Consider the following 7,488-nt stretch of genomic DNA (forward strand, 5'->3'; position numbering starts at 1 on the left):
GGGTGGGGGTGGGGGGTTGAAGAGATCGTAACTAGTTGCGGGCAGTAATTGCTTGATGACGGCGGCAGTAGTGATGGTGGTGGTGGCTGTGGTGGTTGTGGTAGCAGCGGTGGTAATGGTGACCATGGTGGTGGTGGTGGTGGTGGTAGTAGGTGGCGGTGGTAGTGGTGGTGGTGGTGGCAGTGGCAGTGGTAGTGGTGATCATGGTGGTGGCAGTGGTAGCATAGTGTCACTGTTCCGACCTGCTGCTATTGTAGTAGTAGTGTTGAGGTTGTAGTTATAAGTGTGTTGCGTTATGGTGTTGGTAGTAGTTTTGTGGTAGTAAAGGTTATACTAGCGTTGTGTGGTGGTATTGTAGCAGTGTTGTGGTGTTAGTGGTAGTGTTCATGTGTTGCAGTGTTGTTGCAGTGGTGGTGCCGTCCCAGACTAACCTCTTTGCACAATCAGAATTATTATAAAAGTCAATCCTCTAAAGACCATGACATTCCGTCGTTTCTACGAGCACTGTTTACCTTGGAGTCCAGGGAAATACTGAAAGGTCAAGATTGAACAGATTAAACATCCAGCTTTTCTATATATACATATGTGTGTGAGTGTGTATATGTATATATACATATGTGTATATATTATATGTATATATATAAATAATAAGTGGAGGCACAATGGCCCAGTGGTTAGGGCAGCGGACTCGCGGTTTCGGTTCCCAGACCAGGCGTTGTGAGTGTTTATTGAGCGAAAACACCTAAAAGCCCCACGAGGCTCCGGCAGGGGACGGTGGCGAACCCTGCTCTACTCTTTCACCACAACTTTCTCTCACTCTTACTTCCTGTTTCTGTTGTGCCTGTAATTCAAAGGGGTCAGCCTTGTCACACTCTGTGTCACGCTGAATATCCCCGAGAACTACGTTAAGGGTACACGCGACGGTGGAGTACTCAGCCACTTGCACGTTAATTTCACGAGCAGGCTGTTCCGTTGATCGGATCAACTGGAAATATATAAAGTCCTATCTGAACGTGATGGATGTGAGGACTGTCTGACTGGCCCCTGTGCCGATGACACGTAAAAAGCACCATCCAAATGTGGCCGATGCCAGTACCTCCTGAAGGGCCCCTGTGCCGGTGGCACGTAAAAAGCATTAGCCGAACGTGATCATTGCTAGGCCCACTTGCCAAGCTCCTGTACCGGTGGCACATAAAAAGCACCCACTACACTTTCTAAGTGGTTGGCGTTAGGAAGGGCATCCAGCTGTAGAAACTGCCAGATCAGACAAGGGACCGAAGGTGCTTGTTTTCATGATCAAACCTTTTTATTTTCTACAGAAAAATCGCTTTGCGGCCCATAATATTCCAACCCTTTCGTTTCCAAATGTCTGAAGATAACCCATGGGAAGTAACTCTGAACGAAGATTTGCCTCCCATGGCCTACGAAGTGTAAAATGTTGTTTTTTTATGAAGAGACGTTGTGGAGGATATTCATCGCTGTTGATGTTGTTTATCCACAGGTCAAGCCTGATCCAGACAGACCTATGATCAAAGACGGTCCAGTTGTGATCGTCCCGTCTTTTATTCAGGCATAGTGTATCTGGGACTTCATTATCTAACGCACACTCATTTAAATAAAGGGGTTAAGAACCCCTGGTATAGCAGTATATATATATGTGCGTGTATGTTTGTGTGTCTGTGTTTGTCACCCCAACATCGCTTGACAACCGATGCTGGTGTGTTTACGTCCCCGTAATCTAGCGGTTCGGCAAAATAGACCGATAGAATAAGTACTAGGCTTACAAAGAATAAGTCCTGGTGTCGATTTGCTCGACTAAAGGCGGTGCTCCAGGATGGCCGCAGTCAAATGAGTGAAACAAAACTCTAAACAGAACCGGGTAACCGGTTTTGACCGGAAGTAATGAAATCCCGACGCTTCCTACCACCACCATCACTTTCACTACTACCACTACTCCGCTTAGCCCTACCAGGGGGATGAGTAGTAGTAATAGTAGTTGTAGTAATAGCGGGGAGGAGAGAAATCTTTCTGCTCCCTCCTTTTCTGTCTAATCCTCTCCCTCTCTCTTTGTATTTATTCTTTTCCTCAATCTGTCGTCTCACCCTCTCTCACTTGCTATTACCTTTCTCATTTTTCTCTCTTACTCTTTCTATATCCTTACCTTTCACGTCTACTCTTCGAACTCCTTTACTCCTCCCTCACCTTCTGTATTTCCTTACCTTTCATTGCCTCTCTCCTTATTTCTTCTTTGTATCTCCGTAATTTTCACTGACACCCTCTCTTTGTTTTCTATAGCTCTCTAATTTACTCTGCACCCTCTGTCTTATTCCTATATCTTTCTAAGTGCTACTCACACTCTCTTATTCTTCTCTATATCTCTCTAATTTTCGCAGACTCTCCCTTTCTCTCTATTTCTCTAACATTCACCAACTCTCTTTCCTTTCCCCCTCAATATTTTTCTTCATCTCCCTTTATACTCTCACTCTCCTCTTACTACCACTCTAACACGTTACCTCTGTATTTATACTCTCTCTTCTTTTACCCTCTATTTCTTCACTAGCCTCTCTTTTCACTCACGTTAATTCTCTCCCCCTCTCTCCTTTCCTCAGGTTACTCTTACTCCTTCCCACTCTTATTCTATATTTATATATCTTCTTTTCTCACTCCTATCTTTCCTCTCTCTTATTTCTTATTCTTTCTCTCTCAAACGTATTTCCTCTCTGTTCATACTCTTTCCCTCTGCCTATCCCCTTTCTTCTACGTTCTAGGTTTATTCCTTCTTCCTTCCTTCTCTTACTCCTTCTATCTATCTATCTATCTATCAATCATCATCGTCCCCACTCACGTGGTTTCCCTGCTTGCTAGAAACAACAGCTAAATCTCCCTCAAATTCCATTGTACTGCCCGAAAAGTGAAGCCGGTCGCGCTGCTGAAAGTAGCAGCTAAATCTTCCTCGAATCACGCTTACTGCCCCCCCCCTCCACCGAAAGAGGGGGCTGCAAAGCGAATACGATTACAGCTTTTGCTTGATTATGGTCTACCGAGGGTTAAATAAGCAAATCTCACTACTACTTCTACTACTACTACTACTACCACTACTGCTACTGCTGCTGCATATCACTGCCTTCATGTGCTAGAAATAGCAGCTAAATCAACCTTACAGAAAGCCAGGAAAGCGACAAGCTAGAAATAATCACATCTTAACGGAAGGAGAGCATATCAGCTAGAAATAACAGCCAAATTTCCCTTAAAGCATGCATTGCAGTCTTAACAAAGGAAGACCAGGCGATCGACTTGCTAGAAATTGCAGCTAAATACCCCTGTAATCACACTGTAATATCTTTTAAAAAATGAGAGCTAAACTGCTAGATATAGTAGTCAAATCTCCATCACATCACACCTCACAGGAGGCCCAGGGATAGATCAGCTAGAAATAACAGCTAAATACCCTTGTAATCAGACTTTAGTGTTTTTTTTTAAAATGGAAGGACAGCTGATCTGGTTAGAAATAGTAGGCAAATCTCCCTCAAATCACACCTGGCAGAAGACCAAGCAATGGATCAGCTAGAAATAACAGCTAAACCTCTTTGTAATCATACCTCGATGAAATATTGCAGGGCAGCCGATCTGGGTTGAATTAAGCAGCCAAATATCCTTCAAAGAACATCTTAAGTCTCTTAAAATAAAAACGACCAGGTGAATGGCCAGCTAAGAATAGAAGCTAAATCGATCTGTAATCATATTGTGGGGTGTTAAAAAGAGGAAGGTCAGACAGACAGACAGCTTTGAGCTGTCGTATCTTAGATGAGCGCGATCGGGATTTAGCCTGGGGTTAAACAACTGTGTAAACCTTGAGGATATACAGGACTCAAAGAGAGACAGATCTTCGCCGTTACTACTACTACTACTACTACTACTACTACTACTACTGCGGTTACCTGGTACCTTAACTCTCACCGCCACCACGACCACCTGTAACAAGCTCCTTCCTCTACATCCGCATCAGTGTCGCCGGCGTCACCTCCACCACCACTACCATGACAACGAATAATAATAATAATAATAACACCACCGCCTCTACTACAGCAAATGTGACCGCGCCACCACTACAAACACCATCACCACCACCACCACTACCATCACTATAAACACTACTACCACCACCTCCATCATTACAATAATGACCACCATCGCCACCCCTATTACAATGGACAACACCACCATCACCCTGTACGTAGTCGCCCGATCACTAAGAAATAGCAGCCAAATCTCCCTCAAACGTCACAAATACATATACATCTGAAGAATGACACGTGAAACTGTGGTTCCTGGTGATGAGATAAATAGATGGGACAGTCACGGGTGGATTCTCTTTGTTCATTGATGGACGGGGCGCTAGAAACCGGCGCCCGAACTGCAACTACGATTACTACGGCTACTCTTACTACCACTCTACTACTACTACTACTACTACTACCGCCTTGTGACTTAACTCCCACCGCCACCACAACCACCTGTTACTCCGTTTATGTTACTAGCCCAGCCGCCGCCGCCGGCACCACCATCAGCGCCGATGAGAGAGAGCCTCTGTGTGGTCGCTCGGGTGGCTAGAAATAGCAGCTAAATCGCCCCTAAAGCACAAAGTATGGTCTTTAAATAAAGGACACACTTGAATGAGAAAAAGCTGTCGTGTGTTCGATCCTTGAACAGAACCTTGCGCCCCAAACTAAAACAGGATGGTCATGGCTAGAATACAAGATCATCGATCGGCTTGAACAGAGTTGACCTGGGGCTAAACAACATAAGTGGATCCTCTCGAAGGATGCACAGAATGCTAGAAACAACAGCCAAATCCCTCAAAAATTAAATTGTATCGTCTTAAAAGACGAAGGTGGTGATTGCACAATGCTAGAAATAACAGCCAAATCTCCCCCATATTACAGTCTACTGTTTCAAAAAAGTGGTGACTCTACTATGCTAGAAATAACAGCTATATTTCCCTCAAATTATACTCTACTGTCTTAAAAAAGGAAGGTACTGATCGTATCACGCTAGAAATAACAGCCAAATCTCACTCAATTTACACTGTTGTCATTACAAAATAAGGTGGTGACCCTACTATGCTAGAAATAACAGCCAAATCTCATTCAAATTACGCTGTGCTTTCTTAAAAACGGTGGTGACTCTGCCATGCTAGAAACAACAGCCAAATCGTCCTCAAATTACATTGTACTCTCTAACGTAGTGATTCTGAACATGGTTGTTAGATATGGTAGAAAAAATAGCCAAATGTCCCTCAAAATCACACACAATGCAGGTAAAGCCAGTGTTGAGATGATGTAGTCCAAGGCAGGTACATAGTTGCTCCTAAATTTAGACGTGAGGTCATGGTCGGAGAGGCTTAATTATCCAAGGAGTGTTATCTAGGACTGACCCAGGGCACTGAACTAAGCGTCAATGACGAATAACTTTCACTATCACTACGACTACTACGATTCACATGACTACTCTCACTGCTACCACCGTCACGACTGCTACTACTGCGACTACTTTCTCTCAATGTCTGTATCTCTTTCGCTTCCCCCCTCTCTGTGTTCGTAGTCCTTTGCCACTGCCACTACCACTCGTATTGCAACACTCCTACCACGATGACGAATACTACTTCTCCCATTCCTCCTGTCTGTACAGTACATATGCCAACGCTCTCAATCACCGCCACCGCCATCATTAATATAATTACTCTTACTACAACTATCGCCTCTCCCTCACTTCCTCTCTTTATCTATCGCTCTGACACTCCTTGTCTCTCTCTCTCTCTCTGTGTATCTGTTTCACTCTCTCTCTATCATCTACTCTCACACATACCCTCCCTGTCTTTCTATTACTTTTTCTCTGACAACTTCCCTCTCCCTCAATCTCTATCACTCTCACATTCCCTTTCCCTGTTTCTCTTACTCCCTCACACACCTTTCCTCTCTCTATCTTTCTAATGCTTTCCCTCTCTTTCAACCCATAGCTCTCTGATACCCCCCTCTCTCTATATATACGTTTCTCTCTCTAGTTCGTTCTTCCTTACATACCCTCCCTCTCACTCTATCTCTATCTTTCTAACAAACATCCTCTCTCAATTCCTTTTACTCTCCCTCCATCTCGTTCGCTCTTACACCCTCCCTCTCGCTACATTTACTCTATCTCTCTCCCGTTCTCTATATTTTTACTCTCTCTCTTTCCTTCTTTCTATCTATCTCGTTCACTGTCTCTCTCTCTCTCTCTCTCTTTCTGCCAAACTACTACAGTCACCACTCCTTGTACGGACTCTCCTCCCACCGCTACAACCACCACCACCAGCAACAAACAATAATAATAATAATAATAATAAAACAACCACCGATTCTACTTCCTCTCACCGCCTCCCTTTCTTGCCCCTCCCTCTCCTATCTCAATTAACGTTAATTGCTAATGAACAGGAGGTACTCAAACAACAACAACAATGAGATAGCAATATAGTTCCCTTGTTTTACTAGAATATTGTGTAGCCTAACATATACACATACATACATACTATATTTACATACGTTTACATACACACACACACACACGTACGTATGTAATATACATATATATACGCGCACATGTTCATGTAAATTTATATATACATGCAGGAATATACATAGATTTCTATGTATATATTAAATAGATATATGTATATATATGCACTCCCTTGAATATATAAACGTATACATGTAACATGTATATATAAATCTATAATGGTATGTGTATATACACATACATACACACCCATGAATATATAAATGTATACATGTAAAATTTATGTGTAAATCTATAATATATATATGATCTATAATCATATATATGTATACACGGATCTTTAAATTTATAATTATATATATATAATCTATATATACACAGGTATAGATATATAAATATATATATATATTCGTATACGTAAATCTATAATTACATATATATAATTTATATATATATAAATATACATATGTATACATATATATATAATTTTCCCATAAAAATGTAAATTTCTATATATACACACATGTATATATAAATATATATATTCACGCGCATATATTAATCGATGGATGTGTATATACGTATCTATATATGTATGTAGATAGCATATATATAGCTAGGCTAAGCCAGGATTTGATCTACGGTCCATGTCATCGGAATCGGTGGTTGACGTGGTGTTTAGTACACACAATGAGTCCAACGATCTATTATGACAAGCAGTGATGTTACAGGACGCGAACTCACGGCCCCTCAGTGTTTGTATAAATACTTTTTTCCACAATTTCATTGCTGTTTTTGTAATATGAATGTATATATGTACACCATCTATGTATGTATGTATGTATGTATGTGGTTTATATATATGTAAATATTGTATGTATATATATATATATATATATATATATATATGTTGTGTGTGTATATATATATATATATATA

The 7,488-nt window shown here is 41.5% G+C and overlaps 1 protein-coding gene across 1 annotated transcript in view; it reads left to right on the forward strand.

The window, feature by feature from the left end:
* The first annotated feature begins 6,426 nt into the window (after positions 1–6,426).
* LOC106875647 (ankyrin repeat and sterile alpha motif domain-containing protein 1B) overlaps positions 6,427–7,488 on the forward strand; it is a 36,670-nt gene continuing 35,608 nt past the window's right edge. The window contains exon 1 of the mRNA XM_052978228.1: positions 6,427–7,304. The gene's annotated coding sequence lies outside the window, so the exon portion shown is untranslated. The remainder of the gene's footprint in view (positions 7,305–7,488) is intronic.

Source organism: Octopus bimaculoides, unplaced genomic scaffold (genome assembly GCF_001194135.2).
Source record: "Octopus bimaculoides isolate UCB-OBI-ISO-001 unplaced genomic scaffold, ASM119413v2 Scaffold_51101, whole genome shotgun sequence".
NCBI lineage: Eukaryota > Metazoa > Mollusca > Cephalopoda > Octopoda > Octopodidae > Octopus > Octopus bimaculoides.